Consider the following 27,316-nt stretch of genomic DNA (forward strand, 5'->3'; position numbering starts at 1 on the left):
TATAATTTTATCTTAAAATCTGTTGTGTTTGCTTTTAAAAAGGAGAGAGCCCTGGCTGGCTCGGCTCAGCAGTTAGAGCGTTGGACTGTGGAGCACAGAGTCATGGGTCAGTTCCTGTCAAGGTCACGTACCTTGGTTGCACTTCCATCCCAGGCACAAGGCAACCAGTCGATGTGTGTCTCTCTCTCTACCTCCCTTCCTCCCACTCTATCTGAAAATCAGTGAAAAAATATCCCCAGGTGAGGATTACAAAAAAAAAGGAGAGCCCTGGCCAGTTTGGCTCAGCGGTTAGAGCGTAGGCCCGCGGACCTGAGAGTCCCGGGTTTGGTTCTTGGTAAGGGCACATACCTCAGTTGCAGCTTGTCCCTGGCCCCGGTTGGGGTCATGTGGGGGGCAACCACTTGATGTGTCTCTCTCACATCGATGCTTCTCTCTCTTTCTCCCTCTCTCTCTCCTGCTCTATCTGAAGATAAATGCAACTATATCCTCAGGTGAGGATAAAAAAAATGGGAGAGAATTTTTAGAAACAAATACACCATTATTCTTATTAATGTCATCTCACATTGTTTCTTTATTATTTTTTAAAATTTTTATTTATTGGTTTGAGAGGTAGGAAGGGAGAGAGAGAGAGAAACATCAATTTGTTGTTCAACTTATTTATGCACTCATTGGTTGCCTCTTGTATATGCCCTGACCAGAAATAGAACCCACAACCTTGGGGTATTGGGATTATGCTGTAAGCAACTGAGCTACTTAGCCAAGGCTGTTTCTTTATTATTGGTATAATACATCCTGAGAATTTCTTTAGTTTTTGTGATAGTACAATTCTTTTTTTTTTTTTTTTTTTTTTTTTACTGTTACTAGGTTGTACCTTGGGAATTTAATTCCTTACAGAAATCTTTTTCACACATTTTTTTCTACATAAATTTTCTGCAAAGATTTTCCTCAGAATAAAATAAAGAACCTAAGATTATACTATTAAATGCTTCACTTTCTAATTTTTATAGTATTAACTGATACTTATGTGTTAATATAACTTGAACACCTTATATATGCTGTTCAAAATTATTTTGCAAGCATGTGTTTCAAATTAAAACCTATATTTATCATAGCTTCTGATAAGAGGAACAAATAAAATTTTGGGTGGGAATAACAATCATTCTCATGTAATAATCTTGGTATCTGTACCATTTCTTGAGGTTCAAAATGTGTTCAGAGATCTTTAAAACAAGGCAGATTACTAAGTGGGCGTAGGTAGCATCTGCCTACAGCATTAGAGTCATGGTGACTGTTCTCATTAACATCCCTGCCATCAGGACCTGTTGGTCAGGTTACTGTCCCCAAGACAGCATTTTATGGGCTCAAAGATGATTCCTGAGCCATATTCTGTTCTTTCTGATGTCGCCCCAGCCCTGCCAGCACCGTTCTTTCTATACTGTAGTACTTTGTTCAAATCCCACGAAGAAGGAAAAAAGAACACTGGTTTCAGTTATCCACTTACTAGCAACAACAAAAATAACAACACAGGAGCTAACATTGTCAAGTGCTTGCCCTGTGTGAACCTCCCTACATGCCTTCTCTCATGTAGTCCTCACAACTCACAAGATCGGTGCTACTCTAATTCTCACATTTCAGAAAACTGAGGCATTGATCCCATGGCCTTGGGTGAAATTTTTACTGCTTGTTTTCATTCCATAAAATGAGAATGAAAAGAAGAGACAAAGTAAGAAAAAAATCCCTAGGACCAGATATCCTCTTTCTTGGGGTCCTTGTCTGGGCTACTTTTTAGCTCAGGAAACAGGGGCTCAGGAAGTAGGACCTTGAGTGAATTTCAAGAGCAGTCTCATATGATAATTCATTACCACAGAATGTGCAGATGTCCAAGTAGAAGAGTACCCTTGTTCAATTCCTTCACTAAATGAGGGAGACCAAGTCCCAAGAGGTGCAGGGACTTTTTGAAGACCACATGTCCAGTTTGAAAGAAGCTAGGGTTAAAAGAGTTCAAATCTTTTTTTTTTTTTTTTTTTTTTTGTGGTACGTGCCCTTAACAGGAACCGAATGCTGGACTCTCTGGTCCGCAGGCCGATGCTCAACCGCTGAGCCTAACTGGCCAGGGCAAGAGTTCAAATCTTAAATGAGTGAAGATAACACTGGATTTTGGTGGTTAATATTATTATAAAATAACAGAAAATAAAAGGACACTGAAGCAGGGAATAAGAGACATAAGAAACACAATATATGCCTTTGCCATGGTCTCTTGAACACAGACATGGATTCTGCAGTGTTGTAAAATAGGGCGTAGAATGGGAATAGCACATGTGAATATTAGGTTAGAATAACTGCATGAATACCATGGGGATAGGTAAAATTTTAAAAAATTGTAATGCAACCCAGCTGGCGTGGCTCAGTGGTTGAACAATGACTTAACATAGAAATTTATGTTTTGCTCAATAAAGGGTTCCTATTTGGTGATGGCTTTCCAACAATCTTGGTAAATATAAATAGATGGTAGTCAGAATAAGAAAGATAAATGAAAATGAGGTAAGGTAGAATATACTAAAATATTTTTAATATATTTTAAGGTATAAATAAGTTTTGTTTTTTTAAAGCCCCACTAAAAAGTATGTGCCAAGATATTTAAAAACAAGCAAAAAAACATCTTTTTTATCATCTTGCCCTAGGTTTCATTCTTTGATTGTATCTCTTAAAAAATACTTTTTTTTCTGGCACTTCAAACAAAAGGGGCTCTTAATATACATAAGCAGCCCACCCCACATTTTCCCCAGAGAATACCTACCTCTACTCAAGTACTTGTTTGTTGCTGCTGTTGTTAATTTGGGGTTACTCTCTGTATCTGACTGAATTTTGTTTTTTATGGAATCTTTTTTTTAAATTGTTTTTTCTTTATTGATTTGAGAGAGAGAGGAAGGAGAGAGAGAGAAACATTAATGAGAGAGAACATCAATTAGCCACTTCCTGCGTGCCCCTCACTGTATACTTGGCCCACAACCTGAGCATGTGCCTCCACCAGGAATCCAACTGACCTCTTGGTGCACGGGTTGACTCTCAACCACTGAACCACACCAGCCGGGCCAGACTGAATTCTTTTATAACACTTGTGTCTTAACTGCCTAGCAGAATTCCTAAAAGCACAAATTTTCACCTGGACTTGTCTTGAGTGTTACATGGAATAGAATAAATGTATGTATTTTAAATATTTAAAGACTTTCATTGATTATTAATAAGTAGTTATACTCAGGAGAAATGTACAAACAAGAACACATTAACAAGATGAAATCTTTGTTTTTTCAATTTTTTAAAATTTATTTTTCTTACAGATGTTTTTTCTTTTTCCCCCCTAGACACCCTCCTTCCCATCCCCTCTTCCACTTCCCCAGCATTGTTGTCTATGTTCATTGGTTATGCATATATGCATATAAGTTCTTTGGTTTACATGATGAAATCTTTTGACTTAATATTGAACTCAATTAGTTTTATGAGTTGTTTAGAATATTTCATGCTTTGTTAAAAATGCCCTGAAGCTCCTTGGCTTGGCATTCATGGCTGTCCCATAATAATTCAATCTTCCCTGTCGGTGTGGTCCCTCCTTGTTCTCCTACAAGCTGTAATTATACATTCCTCTCTTTAGTTTAATTGCCTAGACCAGAGCCAGAATACAGCACCCCCAAAACTATCTGTTGTTATCATCTTCAAGGCACAAATTGTGTCTAATATCCTTAACCTGACCCCATGATTCACTGATGATCTTTTGCTGACTTATAATTTCATTTCTTCCTTTGTTCAACAAGTATTTATTGAATGCCTACTGTGAAACAGACACTATTATCAGCCTTAGACATATAGCAGAGAACAAAACAAATCCCTGTTCTCAAAGAGACTATATTTGAGCACAGGACACAGACAGTAAAACAAACAAACAAATAAATATATAATATGTCAGGTAGCTGGAAATGCTAGTCCTGGCCGGTATGGCTCAACGGTTGGAGCGTCGGCCTGCGGACCAGAGAGTCCTGCATTCAGTTCCTGCTACGTCCTAGTGGCTAGGGGCACGTACCAAAAAAAAAAAAAAAAGAAAGAAAAGAAATGCCAGTGAAGGAAAATAAAGCAGGGGAAGGGGAACTAAACATGATGTCATAGTGGGGAGAGGGTGTTATTTTACGCACAGGTGGTCAGAGAAGGCCTTATTACGAGGAGACATTAGAGCAGTGTTCAAGAAGTCTGAGAGACAGGAATTTCAAGATAAAGTATTCCAGCAGAAGGCATGTCAAGGCCTGCATTCTCTATCTGTTGTTGAAAAACAAGCTATTCCAAAACTAAGTGGCTTAAAAGTGCAGTAAATATTTATTATCTCTGTTTCTGTGGGCCAAGAATTTGAAAGTGACTTAACTGGTTGGTTTTGGTTCAGGATTTCTTATGAGACTGTAGTGAAGATGTCAGATAGGGCTCTGAAGGCTTGGCATGGGCTGGAGGATCCAATTCTAAAAAGGTTTGCTAGCATGATGCTGGTTGTTGGCATGAGGCCTCAGAGTCTTTTCACGTGGATCTTTCCATAGGCTTCTTGAGTGTCCTCATGACACAGTGGCTGGTTGGCTTCTCCCAGAGCAATCAGTCTAAGATGGGACAAGGTAGAAGCCATATGTCTTATATGACCCAGCTCAGAAGTCACACATCATTATTTGTGCAAAATCTAATTGTTTCACATGTGGACAGAAAAAAAAGGGGGTTCTATGGAAAGTAACCTCATGGGGTGATGTGATCATAAATTCTTTACTGGGAAGGTCATGGTGAGTAGTCACATCCTAGGCACATAAAGATTTATGTAAAAGATTTATCTTTGCCTTAAGCAAGTCCTTTACAGTGTTGCTGTGCATCTAGGTGAACACACCTTTGAAATAAGCACCCCTAGGAGAGCACATAATCTTCACTGTCCTGTAATCTAATCTCTTCCTTGCTTTCTCGAACCTCTACGCATCCTTCCTTAAGTTCTCTCCCTAATTTCAATGAATAGAAGAAGACACAAAACTGTTATTCTCTGGAGCATTTGAGATCTTGCTCCACAGCATATGTCCTCAGTTTGGCTCAAATAAACTCTTATAAAAATTTTCCATAGGTTTGGATATTTTTTAAATTGACAGAGATCAATTCTATTTAGTGTAGGAGGGGACTATATAAGGACAAAAATACCATGAGATGGGGCTCATTGGGGATCCTCCTGGAGGCTGTGGGATCCTCCCACAGGCTCTGATAAGGAGAAAGGTTGATAAGTTCAAGGAACATGAAGAAGTACAGTGTGATTACAGTGGAATTACAAGGAGATGCAAAGAAAGAGACAGAGTCTGAGGAGGAACAGGAGTGTTCCTAAGGTGGAGATTTTAACAGAGGTCCCAGGGGAAGATCTCAATAGAATATACAGCAGCTTTCCAAGTGTGTCCTTTCAGAGTTGGATCTCCATTGATTGATTTGTTGGCACCAGGGAAGGGGGTTATTATCCAATGCAGGTGGACCTGAGGTCAGCCATGGGGTCACTTGTTTGGTTTTGCTGCTTTTCTAGGCCTGGAGTGGAAATACAACTGAGTCCTAGATGTTATCCCTAGAGAGGAAAAGTCAGGGGGTCCAAATCACACAACTAGCAATATACTAGGGGAGGAAATGTCACCATGGGGATGAGGTCCCACTCGACAATTGTCCTTTGCTGGGCACCCAGGGCTTTTCACTCTGTACCTGGCCCATTGTCCTTGCTCTGCTCGTATCTGTCTAACTGCCTACCATATCCCTTCCTCAAAGATCTTGGCTCTGAATTCTTTCAGAGAAAAGAGGCACAGGGTCTCTCTGCAGCTGCTTCCTGCTGAAGAGGGGCAAAGTTTTCTTTCAGAGCCCAGTGATCCTTGCTCTCTGTCAGAAGAACCATGAGGCCTGGGCATGGAAGGAGGTGGCGATAGTGTCTAGAGGTGATATTCCCTGAGTATGAGTAGGACTTATAACCTGGTGGAGACAAACTGTGTTAAAAATCTTAGTATTATTGGGGCAAAAGCTAGAATGGCAAAAATTATGACAAATGATCCGGTGGAAGGAAAAAACATTTTAGTTCTCGTTAATTCCAAGTCAAAGGATGGGAGAAAAATAAAACATTAGTTTGGACAGTTCTAGTCAAATATTTAAGAAACCTAGATAAATTCAGGATCCAGTTCAATTCATAGGTGAAAAATAAAACTTTGAAGACAATTGAATTTGAGTCTAATATTCATGACTGTATATTATCATCTATTGAAACACATTTTTCCCTCTAAAATCACCCTTATTTTTATTAGTCAAATTAAGACCAATTTATTTACTGCATTAAGTCTAGTTTCAATTTGGCCTGATTATTTATATGAATACAACAAGAATAGCAATTGATTATATAGGCTTTTTAAAAATTTGCTTTGCTGGAATCTTTGATTGAGCTTTAATTAGCACCTCAGGGCAAAGAAGTTGGGCCACATAATTGCCATCAGGTTTGCCTGCAATAGGTTTGGGTAAATTCCTCAAGTTCTCAAGATTCTCAAAATGTCTTGAGGTTTATTCCTTGCCATCTCTCAGGAAATCAACCTTCATTTCTTATCTGGAAGGACTGCCACAAACCACGTGACCAAGCGAGGTACCAGGTCATATCTCCAAGGGGTTCTTAGTAGCATCAAAGACAATTTTTATTTCTTAAGTCTTTCTGGTGACTTCCAGAGTTCAGTCATGTCTCTCTCAGACATGATATTCCAGTCAAAGTCGTGGTTAATAAAAACGATAATTGGAAACTGGTTTTATTTGTCTTATTAGAAAGGAATTAGATTTTTATTGGATTCATGCAAATAAACGTATTGCCATGAATATAATAATACTCAAGTTTACAAATTCTGGAGGAATTAGGTAGGGAGAAAAATATAACATACCAAATAGCTTTTAAAAATATCTCCTTATATCTGAAAGCAAGAGGAAAGTCCTTGTCCTTTTAACAAAGTGGAAAAGAACCACACTCTGTATTAGCATACTTTTAATCTTTCGATTCATTTACTTAATTAAATTTATTATTTAGCTTAATTATAATTTTCTTTCACAAACTTTTTTATAATTTTCACAAACTTTACAACTTTCACAAACCCTTTTTACCCATTCAGAAATAACAAGCTTTAGATCAACTCTCCTTTATTTTAAAAAATATTTTCATACCTTATACCTTCTATCACAAAAAAACATACAATTTCTTTCCAACTAATTAGAATTCTTAATTTTTAGAATTATTAATTAATTTCGTTTTTAGTGACCACTAAAAAGTAAAATAACTTTAGATTGGAAAGTACATTTTATAACTTCTAGTAACATAGGCTCCTCCATTGATAAACACCTTCACATTTTTAAGAGATATATTTCTAATAAAGTATAAGACATTTATTAAGCCTGGTCGGTGTGGCTCACTGGTTGAGCGACGACCTATGCACCATGAGGTTGCCAGTTCAATTCCTGGTCAGGACACATACCCAGGTTATAGGCCTGATCCTCAGTAGGGGACAGGCAGGAAGAAGCCAATGAATGTTCTCTCTCATCAATGTTTCTACCTCCCCTCCCTCTCACTTCCTCTCTCTCTAAAAATCAAGAAAGGTGAAAATTTTTTTTTTTTAAAGAATAATTTACAGGGAATCAATAGTAGAGTATGTGAAGGCCAACAAGCAAATCATCAATTTGGAATATAAGGAAGCAAAAAATACCCAATCAGAACAGCAAAAAGAAAAAAAGAATCCAAGAAAATGAGGATAGTATAAGGAGCCTGTGGGACAACTTCAAGCATATCAACATTTGCATAATGAGAGCGCCAGAAGGAGAAGAGAGAAGGCAAGAAATTGAAAACCTATTTGAAAAAATAATGACAGAAAAATTCCCTAACTTGGTGAAGGAAACAGACATACAAGTCCAGGTCGCATAAAGAGTCCCAAACAAGATAAACCCAAAGAGGTTCACCCAAGACACATTCATCATCAAAATGCAAAAGGGTTAAGACAAAGAGAAAATCTTAAAAGCAGCAAGAGAAATGCAGTTAGTTACCTACAGCAGAGCTCCTTTAAGGCTTTCAGCCAATTTCTCCAAAGAAACTTTGCAGGCCAGGAGGGAGTGGCAAGAAATATCCAAAATATTGAAAAACAAGGACCTACAACCAAGATTACTCTATCCTGCAAAGCTGTCATTTAGAATTGATGGCCATATAAAGATTTTCCCAGACAAGAATAGGCTAAAGGAGTTCCTCACCACCAAACCAGTGTATTATAAAATGTTGATGGGTCTTCTTGAAAAAGAAGATATAGAAATATGAAAAATAAAATGGCAATAAATACATACCTATCAACAATTGAATCTACAAACAGAACGAGCAACTAGAACAGAAACAGACTCATAGATACAGAGAACTTTTTGTTCATTGCTAGATGGAAGGGGAGTTGGGTGAAAAAGATAAAGGGATTAATAAGTAGAAATTTGTTGTTAGAATGATGAACTTCAAAGGGAAGCAGAGAGAGAGGGCAGGAAGAGAGAAACCAAATAACTTCTGTGTGTATATGCATAACTAATAGACACAGACAATACTGTGGGAAAAGTAGGAGGGGGTGGATTTGGGGAGGAGTGGGTCAAGGGTGCAAAAAGAGGAACATATGTAATACATTTAACAAAGATAAGTTTAAAAAATAATAAATAATTTCTGGAGAGCTAAAAAAGAAGGATGTGTCTATCATTTTACATTAAAAATGTTTATATATATATTTTTTAGAGAGAGAGGAGGAAGGGGGAGAGAGAAAAAAACATCAATGTAAGAGAGAAACATCAATTCGCCATCTCTAACATGTCCTCCACTGGGGATTGAGCACACAACCCAGGCATGTGCCCTGACTGGGAATCAAACTGGGACCTCTCAGTCCATGGGATGACCCTTAATCCACTGAGCCACACCACGCAGACTTATTTTACTATTTATTCAATCCCTGAGGTTTCCCCACTTTGCTTTATCCCACCTCCATAATCTATCACCATTGGATTTCATGTAACCCACTTACACCTTTTCTTTTGATTGTAATGTATAAGTTAAGGTGCAAAACTGCCATTCTCTGGAGCACTATCTCAATCCATTGAGGTTTTGCCTTCTGATATTTCTCAACAGTTTGGCTCAAATAAAGTCACAAACTCTTAAAAAAAAAAAAAAAAAAAAAAAAAAGACAGAGTAGAAAAAATTGCCCAGAGAACCAAAGAAGAAAAAGCAATTAAAAAACAGGAAGACAGCCTAAGAGAACTGTGTGACATTATGAAACATAACAATATCTGCGTCATAGGAGTTCTAGAGGAAGAAGAAGATGAGCAAGATTAGAGAATATATTTAAAGAAACAGTGACAGAAAATTTCCTTAACTTGGTGAAGGATAAAGGCATACAAGTACAAGAAGCAGAGAGCACCAAATAAGAAGAACCCAAACAGACAAAATGTCAAAAATTAAAGGCAAAGAGAGAATCCTAACAGCAGCCAGAGATTCGCAACGGGTTAACTACAAAGGAATCCCCATAAGGCTATCACCTGACTTCTCAACAGAAACACTAAAGGCCAGAAGGGAATGGCATGAAGTAATCAAGGTCATGGAAAACAAGGATCTGAATCCAGGACTACTCTATCCAGCAAGGCTATCATTCAAAATAGAAGGTGAAATACAGAGCTTCCCAGACCAAAGAAAAAAAAAGGCTCAGGGAATATATTAGCACCAAAAGGCTAAGGGAATATATTAGCACCAAATCAGCACAGCATGAAATGTTAAAGGACTGCTGTAACTAGTAGAAGAAACAGAAAGAAAAATATAATCACAATAAACAAAAATGGCAATAAATAAGTACATATCAATAATAACCTTAAATGTAAATAAATTAAATGCTCTGATCAAAATACACAGAGTAGCTGACTGGATAAGAAAGCATGACTTATACATATGTTGTTTACAAGAGACCCACTTCACAACAAAAGACTCACATAGGTTGAAAGTGAAGGGATGGAAAAAAATCTTCCAAGCAAATGGAAAGAAAAAAGAGTTGGAGTAGCAGTATTCATATCCAATAAAATAGACTTTAAAATGAAGGCCATAACTAGAGTCAAAGAAGGCCACTACATAATATTGAAAAGACTTATCCAACAGGAAGATATAACCTTGGTAAACATATATGCACTAAACATAGGAGCTACCTGAGAAGATCAGAAATTCTCATCCCAAAGCTCATCTTAACATAGTGCAGACTGAGGTTTTTATAGGGAGAGAGAGGGATAGCAGTGTCCTGTCGCCCCAATATGGGTTCTCATGATTAGCGTCCTTGAGTCGGCCATCTAGTCTTTTGTCAGTGAATTCCTGTGTCTGGGCAATTGGTGTTAACCAGAGCTTCTGAAGTCAGGCTATTCCTTCGGTTCACATAGGAACTGAAACTGCTAATTCTAGTAAAGCATACTGAGAAAAGAAACTTTTAACATGTAAGCTCTAGTTTCAACAGAACAATATCAGGTTAAAGTAACAAGTTGGGTATAACATCCACCAAGATTACTATGGGTTGCTTTGTTAGTACATTCTTATTTTAGTTCTATTTTATAGTTAGTTAGACTAATATAAACTGTATAGGGTATTCATTTCTCATTATAACCAGGTTGAAGGGGTCTGTTTGCCTGTGTGCATCAAAGTCTAATAAGACAGGAACAGAAGTTTGCAGCCAAGAAAGTAAGAATTTGTTAAGGAGATAGTTCTATGCCCAGAGTCACAGGTAGCTCATGCACAAAGATCTGGCTTCTCAATGGTTTCTAAGGGATGGATTATAAAAAGGAAACATCATTAATCATCATGATTAAAGGAGTTAGGACTGTGGTCTCTACTGATTGGTTGGTGCTAGGATAAGGGGTAATTGATAATTGTATCTGGTCCTGACATCAGCCATGGAGTGGTTCTGTCTAAATTCACAAGTTTATGTTTTGTGGGATTGTTCTGCTTTCCTGGGTCTGGAGCTAAAACAAAACTGAGGCCCACATAGTGTCATTAGTTTGATTGAAAATTCTGTCTCTATAGTCAATAGACCAAAGAACTTGTTCCTAAGTCATTGTCCCAAGGGCTTAATGATTAAGCAAGGGAGAGGGTGGTGGGTAAGTTGGAGTGCTGGGTAAGGCCAGTTTGAGTCAAAGGAAAAATGAAGGGCAGATGAAAGAAAATAAGGTTTCTGTGCAGTTACACAGACATCTACTTAAAAGTGACAACTTAAAACAAAATGCAGAACTCTGAACCCTGGCTGCATAGTTCAGCTGGTAAGAGTGTCATCTTGATATGCCAAGGTTGAGGGATTGATTCCCAGTCAGAGCACATACAAGAATAAACCAATAAATGCATAAATGAATGGAACAAAAAATTGATGTTTCTCTCTCTCTCTCAAGTCAATAAATAAATAATTTAAAAATGCAGAACTCTGGCTTACATAAAGCCCCCCCATGTCGAGATGTCTTGTTTGATAGCCATACCCACTCTAGAAGGACATTCTTTGGTCCATGGATGGACCTTGTACTCTGCTGCAATTATACCTTTACTGTATCTATCTGGCCAGTGATAGCAGAAGTTCAAATATACACTGGTAAATGCAGCTGAGAAGGTGGTTGCTGCTTTCATAGGTCATTGTCTGTTCTAGCAAATATTATCCATGTTTGTACTAGTGAAGGCTATTGAAATTGAGCTGCCTGAATTCACTAGTGCTGATGACTGACTTACATTTTGGAAGAGGAAGTTTGATGACTGTTAACTTAAGTCTGGCAAGAACTTTCAGAGATGTTGAAGGAAGGGTGATAGGAACAGGTGGCTGGATTGTCTTATTTGACACAAGAGCCAGTGAGTTCTTTGTTGTGTTCCCAGAGAAAACACTGGGAATCTGAACTTTTCATGTAGAAATTTTATGCTAGGAGGGAGGGGGCTGCTGTTAGTATAATAGCTATGGGTGAGTGAGGAAAACAGGGATAAGCACAGGGAAAAAATAAATTGCTATCCAGTCACAACCAAGAAGCCAACTGTTCTCTTAATGGGCACTGGACCTATAGATTATCCTGGTGGAAACAAGGGCATCTTCATTCCCATCATCCTCCCAGCCCATGTTTAGATGAGGGTTGCCTCCAAAGCAGGGAGGGACCTTGGATGGGGCAGCTCTCTGGTGATTCAGCTGAGAGCTTTCACTATTCCCAGTAGCTAGAGAAAGGAGGGCTATATTCCTGAGAAGACAGTGCTGGGGGAAGGGTGAGACGGATCCTGCAGCACACAACCACATCCACCACAGTGTTTTTCATGTTAGAAAGAACAGATAGGAGGTGTTTATTTTAAGTTTACAAAATTAGGCAACCCAAGAGACAATGGAGACCTCTAGGCAGTTGATGTACTGTCCACATGTGAAATCTAATATTATTCTGGATTCAGCAATTATTGTGTTGTCTAATAAGCTTGTGGCCACCTCAGAAGCAGACACATTGCTCCCACTTTTGTGACTCCAACATAATTGCAATTTAGGTTTCCTCTCTGTACAGATCTCTTTCTAGTAAGCCTCCATTTCAACTGTTTGCTCTTTTCACATCCTCCAACTGCTCTTCCTTTTGCATTCATATCTTCCTAAGAGAGAATCTATTTGGGTCCATGAGTTGCCCTCTAAAATTGATCATCCCAGTTGGATTAATTTAGGGGCAGGGCTATTTCAACCTATAAATGGGTTGCTTTGATCAATGAACCAATTTTTGCTTTATTTCAGCTGTGGCCAAATGGCAAAGTAAGTCAAGATATATTCAAGGACCAACCTAGAGTTGTTCTGCTCAGAAGGAACCAGGAGCCTGAGTTTTGAGTGCTTAGACTCTTGTGACACAAGGGTTTCCAACTTCTCTCCCTGAGGGCAAATTTAAGATAGCAAAATAGAAATAGGTACATCCTTGCACAAAATTAAGGTGTTTAGTTAATAAATGCATTTTTTATGATATTTTTAAAGCTTATTAATACAGAGCAGGGCCTGGATATGGTTGAGATAAAATGGACCAATGACATATTTCACAGAACTAGACAAATACTCCAAAAGTTTATATGGAACCAAAAAGGACCCCAAATAACTACAGCAATCTTGAAAAAGAACAAAGTAGGAGGGATCACAATACTGGATATCAGGTTATACTACAGAGCCATAGTAATCAAAACAGCCTGGTACTGGCACAAGAACAGGTACATAGATCAATGGAAGAGGACAGAGAACCCAGAAATTGACCCAAGTCATTATGCTCAATTAATATTTGAAAAAGGTGGCAAGAGCATTCAGTGGAGTAAACACAGCCTCTTCAATAAATGGTCTTGGGAAAATTGGACAGCTACATGCAAAATAATGAAGGTAAACCACCAACTTACAACATATACAAGAATAAACTCAAAATGGGTAAAAGATTTAAATGTGACTCATGAATCCATTAAAATTCTAGAAGAAAATCCAGGCAACAAAATTTCAGGCATCACACACAACAGAATTTTCACTGATATAATGCCCAAGGCAAGAGAAACAATGGAAAAAATAAACACATGGAACTACATCAAACTAAAAAGCTTCTACAAAGCAAAAGAAACAACCATCAAAATGAAAAGGGAACCCACTATATGGGAGAACATAATTGCCAATAATACATCAGGTAAGGGGCTAATTTCCAAAATATATAGAGTACTCATACAACTAAACAAAAGGAAGACAAAGAACCCAATTAACAAATGGGCAGAGGAACTAAATAGACACCTCTCCAAACAGGACATACAAATGGCCAGGAGACATATGAAAAAATGCTCAACATCACTAATAATCAGAGAGATGCAAATTAAAATGACTATGAGGTATCACCTCACTCCTGTCAGAATAGCTGCCATCAACAAATCATCAAACAAGTGCTGGCGACGGTGTGGAGAAAAGGAGACTCTAGTACACACTGCTGGTGGGAATGCAGACTGTTGCTACCACTGTGGAAAACAGTATGGTGTTTCCTCAAAAAAATAAAAATTGAACTGCCATTTGGCCGAGTGATCCCACTTCTAGGAATACACCCTAAGAAGCCTGAAACACCAATCAGAAAGAATATATGTACCCCCATGTTCATAGCAGCACTATTTATAATTGCTAAGATCTGGAAACAGCCCAAGTGTCCATCAATAGATGAGTGGATAAAAATGCTGTGGTACATATACACAATGGAGTACTATGCAGCTGTAGGAAAGAAAGATCTCTTATCCTTCCAGAAGATATGGAGGAACCTGGAGAGTATTAGCCTAATTGAAACAAGCCAATCAGAGAAAGACAAATATCACATGATCTCACTTATTTGTAGACTATAATGAACAAAACAAGCTGAGGGACAAATAGACTCGAAGACATGGAAGTGGGGTGCAGACACAAACCTCAGAAGAGGTGGGCGTGGGGGAGAGAAGAGATAAACCATAGAACTTATATGCATGTATGCATAAACAAGGACATAGACAATAATGCTGGGGTAGGGGAGGAGCAGGATTGGGAGGAGGGTGTCAATGGGGGAAAAAGGAGACACATCTGTAACAAAAATAAGTAAGTAAACATTTAAAAAAGACAAAATGGAAGCACTGGAAAAATCATCATGAAGAATACACAAAAAATAATTTAAAAAGCAACTGAATATACACATATGACTCTTTTTGAAAGGTAGCAGAAGTAGCAAAAGGCTTAAAGGTTTAGAATAGCAGAGAAATGATCTATGCCCTAAGAAAAACAATAGTACTCTATTCATACTCACCACTGTTCATGCTGTGCTTGTGACCTCTTAGCTGTTTATTTTGTTTGTTACAGATCATACCACTGTTTCTTCATTTATCAATTTTAGACAGTACCTGATTTTTAATGTGGTATATGGGGAATGAGTTCTCTTAGCTCTTCTTTTGATTGGGGAATTATATTAAATTCAACCATCCTTAAAGAGTTTTGAATATTAAGTTACTATTAGACATTAACACTTTAATATGACTAAACCTTTAAAATTTTTCCATGTTTGACAGCTAACAGAAAATTTTGGATAAAGTTTGGTAGGTACACAGAAAAATAACCTTGGCAGAGAGACACACAGTGAAGAAAGACATGGGAGGAAAATTTGGTGACTTCTAGTCTTTTATCTGATGCCTTGGTGTTTACCTACAAATCTCTAAGTAATTTATTATAATCTTGGACATGGTTACAAGCTCATAGCTTCCTATAAAGGGAGGGGGACAGAAAATACAGCCTTTTAGCTGGGTACACTGTCGCTGTGAATAAACCATTGGTTCTACTGGAATGAAAGGACAGAATGTATATTGAGTAAGCAGCCAATAGTCACTTCCATGTCCATGTCATTTAAAATATTTCTTTCTATTTAAAAAAATGATAGCACCTGATTTCCTAAAAAAAAAGTAGTGGACAATACTAAAGAGATTGGGAACGGAGAAGATGCCTTTGTCATAAAAATAGCTCTATATTTTTGTTAAGAAAGACTTTTTTTTTTTATGTATGTAGAATACTACATCTAGTGAACATACTTAAAGAGAGCTATAAAGTTTTCACAGTGGTGTTAGAGAACATTATACACATTGATAGCCCTGAGAGTCTCATGAGTTTGAACAGAGACTGCAATCGTTATTACGTAGATGATGAAATCAAGACACAGAAAGAATAAGTTCTTTCCCAAGGTCATGTGGCTATGACTTCTGATTTATTCCCTAGTTTTCTTACTTCGGCAACATATGAGAACATTGTGGGAAGGAGAATCTTGGTAGTGTTGGAAGTTGGTGCATGCTAACATGGCACCAGTGTCAAAGTCATTTGGCTTCTCCTCAAGCTGTTCTTTCTCGGAATCGTTGGGACTCCCATTCACTGTAGTGTAGTAATCAATCTTGGCATCAAATCCTGTTGTACAGGCACCGTGTGCATTTCCATAAGGCACGATATTAATGTGGAAGTTATGCACACTTGGCCATAAAGTTAGTAACGTAAAGGAGAGTGACCTGGTCTCTGTTTTTATACATAGAGAGATCAACAAGATCAGATTACTTAGGCTGCAGATTGTTCAATCAATAATAGAAATAGTGAATATAAAAATAAGTAGTTACAGACTTTATTTTAGTGAAATTGAAAATACTATGTGCATTTTACACATCCTAATGTCATGCAATTCCTGCTTTCATTTAGTTATTTATTTGAATTGTATGTGGATTAAAGACTTTTGAGTGAGAGGTCTAAAGGAAAGGGAAAGCTAGTCATAGTATCATGCCTTAAGAAAAGTGTGGTTATTAAAAGAAGTTAATTTTAAACTGAAAAATATAGTTGACTGTTTTTCTGAAATAATGATATTATAATGATTTAAAAGTAAACTTTTATAATCATATAGTCAAGTACCCAGTTGAGGTTGTGTTGTACTAGGTATCAAAAGCACTTTCAGGCCACTAAAATTACTGACAATATTTCAAATATAAGATATCTGTAAATTCATACTGTACATAAAATTGCACATCAGTAATGTAAGAAAATTAAAATTTCTCCTTCAACTATTAAATACCCGAGTTTCTTCCACAGTAGTAATTTATTAGTCTAATATCAGTAAAGATACACCAAGTACATAGTACCAGAGGTATTTCTGGTGGTCTTTTCTTTCATATTACAGAGGTGTTGGGGGTAGGCTTAATTTTTAAATTTATTTTTTGGATAATTTCAAACATCTATGAACTCCCAGGTACCTATCATCTAGATCTAGCCATGATACATTCATGGTTTATCATGTTTCATCTGATCCATTATCCCCTCCTGACTCCAATTATTTTGAAGTAAATCCCAGACATTATACCATTCATCTGTAAATACTTTTGTAAGCACGTCTAAAAGATAAGGCATAGCCTTTAAAAAACATAACCACTGTTGTAGATTACGTATAATCAACCCTACATTTCTACCACTCCTTGCATTGAGAGGTGGAGCCCAATTCTCTTCACCTTGAATCTCAGCCATAGTGATTGCTTGACCAATAGAAGGTGGCAAAGTATCATTCTGGCATTTCCAAGGTTAGGTCTTAAGAAGCCTTGAAGCATCCATCTGGATCTCTTGAGACACATTCTCTGAGAGCCCTGAGCTGCCAAGTAAAGTCTGACCATACTGAAACAGCCACATTGAAGAGGACTCGCATAAGTGCTTTGGTCAAAAGTCTCAACTGATCCCAGCTTTTCTTTCTTCTCTCCATGAAACATAAGAATAAAATTATCTTGTACACTCTAGATTTGCCCATCTGCCAACTGAATACCACCGAGTGGTTTCAAGTGGTGCCACGTGAAACAGAAGAATCATACAACTGAGCCTTGCTCACATTCCTGATCCACAGGTTTTAAATTTGCTGTTTAAGCCACTAGCTAACCTTGGGGTTATTTATTATGCTGCAATAGAAAAAAGTGGAACAATCACAAAATCATGATCACTTCTAAGATAATTAGCAATGATTCCCTAAAATATCAAAGAGCCAGTGTTCAAATCACAAGTAATCTTTATTGTCTCATAATTTTTTTAACATTTTGCTTCATCCTGTATCTAAGTAAGGCCCATACTTAGGCAATTGATTTTAATATCTCTAAAAGTCTTTCAATCTATGATTTTCCCTTTGTTTTCTTTTCAAATTATTTGTGTAGAAAACTGGATTATTTGCTTTCAGAGTTTCCTACAATCTGGATTTTAGTATTATTTAATTTGTTCTGCTATCACCTGTGTTTCCTGCCAATTACTAGAGGCTTGTTCAGTTTCAGGTTTGATTTGTGGCAAAGCTCTTTCATAGGTGGTGGTGTATACTTCTCTCAGGAGATACGTTACATCAGTTTGTTTCTTGTTTTGTGATGTTAGCAGCCATTGACAATCATTGCCTGGATCCATTAATTAATTTTGAGTTGCTAAATGGAAATTGTATCAGTTAGCTATACTATATAAGGATCACATAATCTCAGTGGCATACAGTAACTATTTATTTAGCTTATTTACCATCACTTGCACTTCATTTTGTTGCCAAAGCAAGTTGTATGGCCAAATCCAAAGTTAAGAGGAGGCAAAGTAGTTCTACCTCCAGTGGCAGGTGAGGAGTTAGGCTCTAGGCCAAAACCTTTATGTGACCTTTCAGGACTGATCATGGGCAATCACAAGGCTTTGCCTGGTAGGCCTCATGGGCAGAAGCTGTCCTTCCCATGCCGGACTTAGTACCAGATACAGCATAGTCTCTGGAGGTGCAGTTAAGGACTCATACCTTCCCTGCTGTGACCAGCCATGCATTTAAGCATGTCCTCATTCCTAGCCCAGGTGCCTCTACTAAGAGTTCTCTTTATTGGGGACCTCAGCTAGGGCACTTCCAAGGCACATCCTCCAAGCTCTCTTTGTCGTGGCCTTATCTGAGTCATTTTACTCCCCTTTAACTCAGTACTTTTGCACTCTGAGCCTTTCTCTTTTCTCCTTCCTCCCAGCTCCTGGGTCCAGGAACCCTTTGCTCAGAGGTCCTCTGAAGAGACATGATCATGCCCACCCACAACATATCTGTTACAGCTGAGTCCAGTGCTGTTCCACGGGGAAATGGAACACTGGGGTAGCATTCTCTTTTGCCTTTGCCTGCATTGTTGCAGTAAGTGAATAAGGCTTCATTGTTCTTTCAATTTGACTGTCTTGACACCTAATGGCTCAACAGGAGGGCATTGCAATGCTCAATCCACTGAACCACACCAGATGGGCAACATGCTAGTCTTTCAAAATAGATTCTTAGCATTTAGAAGTTTTAAATGAGTTTTTAAACATTTTTAAAAATTGACATGAATTTCAAACATATTGGGTATTTCAAAATGTATTGCAATTACTATTCTGATTTTGCCCAAATTGTCCCATCTTTTGTTGGTAGGAACTTTGTGAAGTTGCTTCTGGATCTTTTTATATGACCAAGTAACCTCTGATAGCTTCCTTTCTTCTGGTATGACAGGATGCTCCAGACCTGAAGTTAGGCATTCAACACTTACTTTTATGATATATAGAAACATCTAGTGATGGAGAGTCAACTTAATTTTTAATGTATCTGAAGAGTTTATTTTTAGTTGTTGAAAGATTAAGTAATTTTGTTACACAGAAAATTTATATATGGAATATGTGTTAAAAATTCAAATTGCTTAATATAGTGGTGTGATTTTTTTTCACTGTATTTCTGAAGAAAAGCCAAGCCATATTTAGAGAGGGCTGACTTCAGAGGGAATAGGGAGGAAAATCACCACCAAGTGTCATGCCAGCTCCATCCCCTCTGCAATCCAGAAACTAAAGCAACATGACATCTTCTATCGATGCCAAGAATTGGAATTCACCTTTGGCTTTATCCAAACCTTAAAGACACTGCTACATCTCTCATGCAGCCAAATATATTTAATTCATCGCTCAATTTGATTCAACAAATACTAATTGAGCTCTAGCATTCTGTAAAAGCAATCAGATGGGCTCTGTGTGAAACGTAGAAGAAATACATGAGAAAAATAAAATATGTTCCCTGATTATACAGTCAATCTGGAGAGACAAGATTAATGCAGGAAAAATTAGATTATGATCTGGGATATGGAATTATCTATTTAAACAACGGGTACTAATACTTATTGCTATAGAATTTCAGAGGAGAGAGAGATTAGTTTAGCATGATCTGAGATGGATTTATGGAGGAGCTATTCCTGGATCCAAACCCAGAAGAATGAGTGTTATTTCCATGGGCTGAGAAGGAAGGGGTGGAGCAGTTACAAAGGTGAGAGTAAAAATGATACATAAGACAGTGGGGAGGCCAGTCACCTTGCAACGGAAGGCTCAGGCCAGGACACTGGACAAGTACGTTTGGAACACATGGGCCAGAATCAGCCCCTCGCAAGTCTGAATGTTAGACTGAAGAGAGTAGATTTCAGAAATGCAACTGTGCCCTTCATTTTAGACTGTCGAGGTATTTGCCGTTAACCAATTGCTAGCATACTTGTTTCTGGAAAAAAACCCAGGCATATAATACAATTAGGGAAAGAACTATCAGAAATCGAAGTGGTAAAAATAAAATATGCAGAGACTTAAGTGAATGGCAAGAAAATAAAGTAGCAAACTCAAAGAGGGGGAGTCCACTCATTTATTTAACAAATGTTTATTGAATACACATGTGCACGTCGTATACCGGGCACTGAGGACAGAGAAAAACATTATTCACTAAGAACTTTACTAATAGCCTGAATAATTAAAGAAGAATCAATACCTTGATGTAGATGACTTAATAACGTAATCATTAAGAACAGAATTTCAGGCTATATAAGTTTAGTGGAGAAGGTATTTTTTGTCACAGATGCCTTTCCTACCATCTCCGATGATCTCATGTGTTCGGGGATCTACTCCACTACCGATGTGCAATGCCAAAACTGAAAAGTGAATGGATCTCCTTCAAATTATTTATCTCTTCCTCCACTCTCTCATATTCCTGGCCTATATGAGATCCCAGGAGGACAGGGGAGCAGTAAAAGCGAGTCTTCTGAAGAGCTGGGGAAAGGGGCTCCAACAGCATTCACTGCGGGCCAGCTACTCTGGAACACGGGGCTTCTTTAAGGAAATGTATCAGGGAGAATCTGCCGTACATTTATTCCATCAAAAAGTATCAATTTAGTTCCTTCTACGCTTTAAATACTGATCTAGATCAGTGATTTTCAACCTTTTTCATCTCATGGCACACAAAAACTAATGACTAAAATTCTGCGGAACACTACAAAATATATTTTTTGCTGATCTGACAAAAAAGGTATAATTTTGATTCATTCACACTGGATGGCTATTGTTGTGTTGGCTGTTGTCATTTTTTTAATTTGCCAATCTAAGGGACGAAGAGGTCAGTGTCCCTGACTAGTTAGGTGTTGCATGTTTTAAAAATTCTTGGGGTGCACCAAATGAAAATAGCTGATGTAGATGCTGGGGGTGCAGCAGTGAAAAAGTTTTTGGGGTTGATATTCTGGTGAAAAACAAATGAATAAATAAATACTCTATTTTTAGTTAGTGTTAAGTGCTAAGGAAAAAAGTTTATAGCCAGGTAGGAGAATAAAAAGTGGTAAGACTGTGTGTGTGAGGGGGCTGAGGGAGGTGAATGGTAGGCCCATTTATTGAGATGGTCAAAGGCTGGGAAAGGAAGAGACTGGCATTCATTAATTTTAGTTTGGAAGAATTGTAGAAAATCTCTCTGAGGAGATGACTTGGAACACTTCAGGGTTAGGGTTCCAGGGGAAGAAGGGAATGCAAAGGCTTTAAGGCAGGAGGGGCTGGGGGTTATGGAGGCACAGCAGAAGGTGGTGTGGCTGGACTATTGTGTGCTGGGTGGTAAATGGTAGAAGAGATAGCTATGAGCCAGTATATTTAGGGCTTTGTAGGGCTCAGGAAGAATTCTGGATTATTGTGATGGGAATTGTGATGGTTTTGAGAATGGGAGTGATAGAATTTGATTTATATTTTTAGAAGATCATTCTAAATGAAATTTGGAGTATATACTGTATAGGGCAAGAATAGAAGCAGATTCATAAGAAGGCAGTGTTGGTGGTCAAGGTGAGAGGGTATGGGGATGGAGGTTGAGAGAAGTGTCTAGACTCAAGACGTACTTTGAAGCAGGAGATGGCAGAACTCGTTGATGTACTTGGGTGTAAGGAAAAGAGGTGAATAAAGAGTAATACTCCTCCACACCCCAGGGTGAATGGTAGGTCCATTTCCTGCGATGATGAAAGGATGGGAGAGGGGGAGGTTTGGCACTCGTTAAGTATTCATTAAATGATCCAATGAATTAATGCTGCTCCAAATTTGGGGTGATGGGGATGATGAGTAGTTAGTTTCTTTGCTATTATGAGATGAAAAGAATATATAATGGTTTGAAACCAGTCTAGAGAATGATAGAGTTTTTAGAATTCCAGGTATTGATAGTATAGAAACCTTCGAAGAAATACAGAATATTTTGGAGTGCTATGGCAGAAAAAAAATAATCTAGCCTGGCTGGTGTGGCTCAGTGGATTGAGTGCTGTCCCATGGACTGAGAGTTTCCGGGTCAATTCCCGGTCAGGCCACATGTCCAGGTTGCAGTCTTGGACCCCAGTAGGGGGCGTGCAGGAGGCAGTTGATGGATGTTTCTCTCTCATATCGATGTCTCTCTCTCTCTCTCTCTCTCTCTCTAAAAAATCAATAAAAACATATTTAAAGAAATAAATAAAAATAAACTCATCATCTAAAAGAATTAGCACTGGGCCAGCTGGTGCGGCTCAGTGGTTGAGCATTGGACCCATGCACCAAGAGGTCACCAGTTCAATTACCGGTCAGGACACATGTCCAGGTTGTGGGCCAAATTTCTGGAGAGAGGCATGCAGGAGGCAGCAAACCTATCTTCTCTCAATGTTTCTATCTCTCCCTTCGTCTCTCTCTCTCTCTAAAAATCAATAAAGAAAAAAAAAAAGAGAATTAGCACTGGATTAAAGGTCAGAATATTTTCAGGGCTTGGGATGAGGGATGGGAAAAAAAAAGAATTAGGCACTCCCCCCCCACAAAGACCCCTGACTTTCACCTTGACCATGTTCCTCCACTGACCTACCACTTTACAGGTTCAAGGGAAAATGGAAAAGTAAAATTTTTCTATTTTAAATATTTTATTGACAACCAGGAATATAACCATAAGAGAGGGAAGCACACAGGACTGCAAACTAAAACCCAGTAGCCAGCAAGGGCCCTTTGGGCCAGGAACACTGCACACTGTCTTATCAGTAGACACACAAGACTGGACATCCAGGCCGGAGGTGGGGGGGGGGGCGGGAGCAGTAACTCTAGTGTCCCAGAGAGTGACCGGACATATGATGCCTCATTACAAGAGACAGGGTAAGGAGGTAAAATGGAGAGAGGGTTCATCACCGCCTAAGACCACCTCCTCCTCTTAGAGCCAATACCAGGTAGAGGACTGAACCTCCTAGGATTTTGTAATCAGCTGCTGTCTTCTTATCATTCGTCTGTCTACCACTGTAGATGAGCTGCTGCTGCTGCTGCTGCTGCTGCTGCTGGGGGGACTCACTCTTTCTGTTCCACCTGTTCCTTGATTTGTTCCACCTTGTCTGTGGATTCACTGTCAATGTCAGCCTCCTTTCCAGTCAGCATCTTCACTTTAATTAGCATCTTCTTCCAGTATTGGATCTACACGCAGATAAATTGCTGCTTCTACCGCTGCAGTGGCCACTGCGGCTCCCCAGCACTCTTCCTGTGGGAGTGTCCATTTTCTTGGATAGTGTAGGAATAAGCCAATGGACACTGTCTCTTCAGCTGAAGCAGGAAGTTAGAAGATCTCTCCACCCAAGTGTTATAGGTTTTTTGCCAAATGTAGCTTCAGCATATGTTGCCTAATAAGAAAGCACAACCCTTTCTTACTTGGCTTAATCCATCTCATACATGAATCTTGCTGTAGCTACATAAGAAAATCATATTTATGCCCTGGCCAGTTTGGCACAGCAGTTAGAGCATTGGCCTGCGGTCCAGAGAGACCCGGATTCGGTTCCTGCTAAGGGCATGTACCTCGGTTGCAGATTGTTCCTGGCCCTGGTTGGGTTGTGTGGGTGGCAGCCACTCGATGTGTCCCTTTCACATCGATGTTTCTCTCTCTCTTCCTCTCTCTCCTTCACACTCTATCTGAACAAAAAATGGAAAAATGTCCTCAGGTGAGAATAAAAAAAAAAGAAAGAAAGAAAATCATATTGATAGCAGTGGCAAATGTGTACTTTCCATTCTAGGAAATTATCTTTCACTTTTGTTTGCTCTATACATTCAAGCACCTGCCAAGACAAAGCTAATTTTCTGAAAAATATTTTATGTATATAATTTTAAAATTCTTTACTTTAAAAAATTTAAAGTTATAAAACAATTGCCAAGAATAGTACAATACACTCTTCCTCTGGATTCTATAATTATTATTATTCTGTCATATTTGCTTTACCATCATCTCTTCATAGCTATATATATGTAACAATGCACAGACATATATTATTAATATAGCTATTTTTGTTGTTGAACCACGTTTAAAATATTTTTTCTTTATTGATTTGAGAGAGAGAGAAAGGGAGAGGGAGAGATAGAAACGTCAACGAGAGAGAACATCAATTGGCCACCTCCAGCATGCACCCCACTGGGGATCAGGCCCACAACCTGGGCATGTGCCCTGACTGGGAATTGAACCAGCGACCTCTTGGTGAATAGGTCAATGCTCAACCACTGAGCCACACCAGCCGGGATGCATGACAATTTAAAAAACTTTACCCATCCCCATGGTATTTATGCAGTTATTCTAGCCTAATATTCACATGTGTTATTCCCATTCTAAGCCCCATTTCACAACACTGCAAAATCCATGTCTGTGTCCAAGAGACCATGGCATGTGTTTCTTATGTCTCCTATTCCCTGCTTCAGTATCCTTTTAATTTCTGTTTTCCTTTATTTTATAATAATATTAACCAAAAAATCCAGTGTTGTCTTCACTCATTTAAGATTTAAACTCTTTTAACCCTAGCTTCTTTCAAACTGGACATGTGGTCTTGAAAAAGTCCCTGCATCTCTTGGGACTTTGTCTCCCTCATTCAGTGAAGGAATTGAACCAGGGTACTCTTCTACTTGGACATCTGCACATTCTGTGGTAATGAATTATCATATGAGACTGCTCTTGAAATTCACTCAAGGTCCTACTTCCTGAGCCCCTGTTTCCTGAGCTAAAAAGTAGCCTAGTGCCCAGACAAGGACCCCAAGAAAGAGGATATCTGGTCCTAGGGATTTTTTTCTTACTTTGTCTCTTCTTTACATTCTCATTTTATGGAATGAAAATAAGCGGTAAAAATTTCACCCAAGGCCATGGGATCAATGCCTCAGTTTTCTGAAATGTGAGAATTAGAGTAGCACCTACCTCGTGAGTTGTGAGGACTGCATGAGAGAAGGCATGTAGGGAGGTGTACACAGCGCAAACACTTGACAATGTTAGATCCTGTGTTGTTATTTTTTATTGTTGCTAGTAAGTGGATAACTGAAACCAGTGTTCTTTTTTCCTTCTTCGTGGGATTTGAACAAAGTACTATAGTATAGAAAGAATGGTGCTGGAAGGGCTGGGGCAAGATCAGAAAGAACAGAATATGGCTCAGGAATCATCTTTGAGCCCATAAAATGCTGTCTTGGGGACAGTAACCTGACCAACAAGTCCTGATGGCAGGGATGTTAATGAGAACAGTCACCATGACTCTAATGCTGTAGGCAGGTGCTACCTACACCCACTTAGTAATCTGCCTTGTTTTAAAGATCTCTGAACACATTTTGAACCTCAAGAAATGGTACAGATACCAAGATTATTACATGATAATGATTGTTATTCCCACCCAAAATTTTATTTGCTCCTCTTATCAGAAACTATGATAAATATAGCTTTTAATTTGAAACACACACTTTCAAAATAATATTGAACAGCATATATAAGGTGTTCAAGTTATATTAACACATAAGTATCAGTTAATACTATAAAAATTAGAAAGTGAAGCATTTAATAGTATAATCTTAGGTTCTTTATTTTATTCTGAAGAAAATTTTTACAGAAAACCTACGTAGAAAAAACATGTGTGGCCCTGGCCAGTTTGGCTCAGTGGTTGGAACATCAGCCTGCGGACCAGAGATTCCCAGGTTTGATTTCTGCTAGGGGCACTTATCAAAAAAAAAAAAAAAAAATGTGTGAAAAAGATACTTGTAAGAAATTATGTTCCCAAGATACAACCTAGTAACAGTAAAAAAAAGAATAATTTGTACTATCACAAAAACTAAAGAAATTCTCAGGATGTATTACACAGATAATAAAGAAACAGCCCTGGATGAGTAGCCCACTTACTTAGAGCATCATCCCAATACCCCAAGGTTGTGGGTTTGATCTCTGGTCAGAGCATATACAAGAGGCAACCAATGAATGCATAAATGGAACAACAAATTGATGTTTCTCTCTCTCTCCCTCCCTACCTCTCAAATCAATAAATAAAAATTTAAAACAATAATAAAGAAACAATATGAGATGACATTAATAAAAATGGTGGCATATTGGTTTCTGAAAATTATCTCCTTTTTTTTTTTAATCCTTATCTGAGGACATTTTTGCATTTATCTTCAGATAGAGCGGAAAGGAGAGAGGGAGGAAGAGAGAGAGAAACTTTAATGTAAGAGAGACACATCAAGTGGTTGCCACCCACACGACCCCAACCGGGGCCGGGGACAAACTGCAACCAAGGTGTGTGCCCTTAGCGGGAACCAAACCTGGGACTCTCTGGTCCGCAGGCCGATGCTCTAGCTGCTTAGCCAAACTGGCCAGGGCTCTCCTTTTTTTTTAATCGTCACCTGGGGATATTTTCCCACTGATTTTCAGAAAGAGTGGGAGGAAGGGAAGAAGAGAGAGAGAGACACATCGACCGGTCGCCTCGTGCCTGGGATGGAACTGCAGCCAAGGTACATGGCCTTGATGGGAACTGACCCACAACTCTGTGGTCCATGGTCCAACAGTTTAACTTCTGAGCCTAGCCAGCCAGGACTCTCTCCTCCTTAAAAGCAAACACAATAGACTTTAAGATAAAAATTATGATAGAGAAAAAGAGGACATTTTATAATGATAAAAGGGTCAATCAAGAAAAAGATGTAACAACTATGACCTTATATGTACCAAGAAACACAGCTCCAACATATATGAAGCCAAAGGGACAGAACTAAAAGGACAATTCAAAAATAATAGAGACTTTAATATCCCACTATCCATAATGAGACAGAAGAGCTACAGGAGATAGAAGACTTGAAAAACACTGCAAAGCAGCTGGACTTACAGACATCTACAGAATATTTCACACGACAGCAGCAGAATACACATTCTTCTTAAGTGCACAAGGAACATTCTCCAGGAGAAGCCATATATAGCCCATTGAATAAGCCTCCATCAATTCAAGAGGTTTAGAACTTTAGCACAGTGTAATAAAATTAGAAATTAATAATATAAGAAAATATGTAAAATTCACAAATATGTGAATATTTTAAAACACACTCAAATAACCAGTGAGTCAAAGAACAAGTTACAAGAGAATTTAGAAAATACATCGACATGAATAACAATGAAAACACAACATACACAAATGTATAAGATGTAGGAAAACAAT

General features: G+C 38.4%; 1 pseudogene; it reads right to left on the minus strand.

The window, feature by feature from the left end:
* Positions 1 to 23,023: 23,023 nt before the first annotated feature.
* On the minus strand, positions 23,024 to 23,285 carry LOC118624965 (annotated as a pseudogene).
* Positions 23,286 to 27,316: the final 4,031 nt, after the last annotated feature.

Source organism: Molossus molossus, unplaced genomic scaffold (genome assembly GCF_014108415.1).
Source record: "Molossus molossus isolate mMolMol1 unplaced genomic scaffold, mMolMol1.p scaffold_m16_p_11, whole genome shotgun sequence".
NCBI classification, from domain to species: Eukaryota; Metazoa; Chordata; class Mammalia; order Chiroptera; family Molossidae; genus Molossus; species Molossus molossus.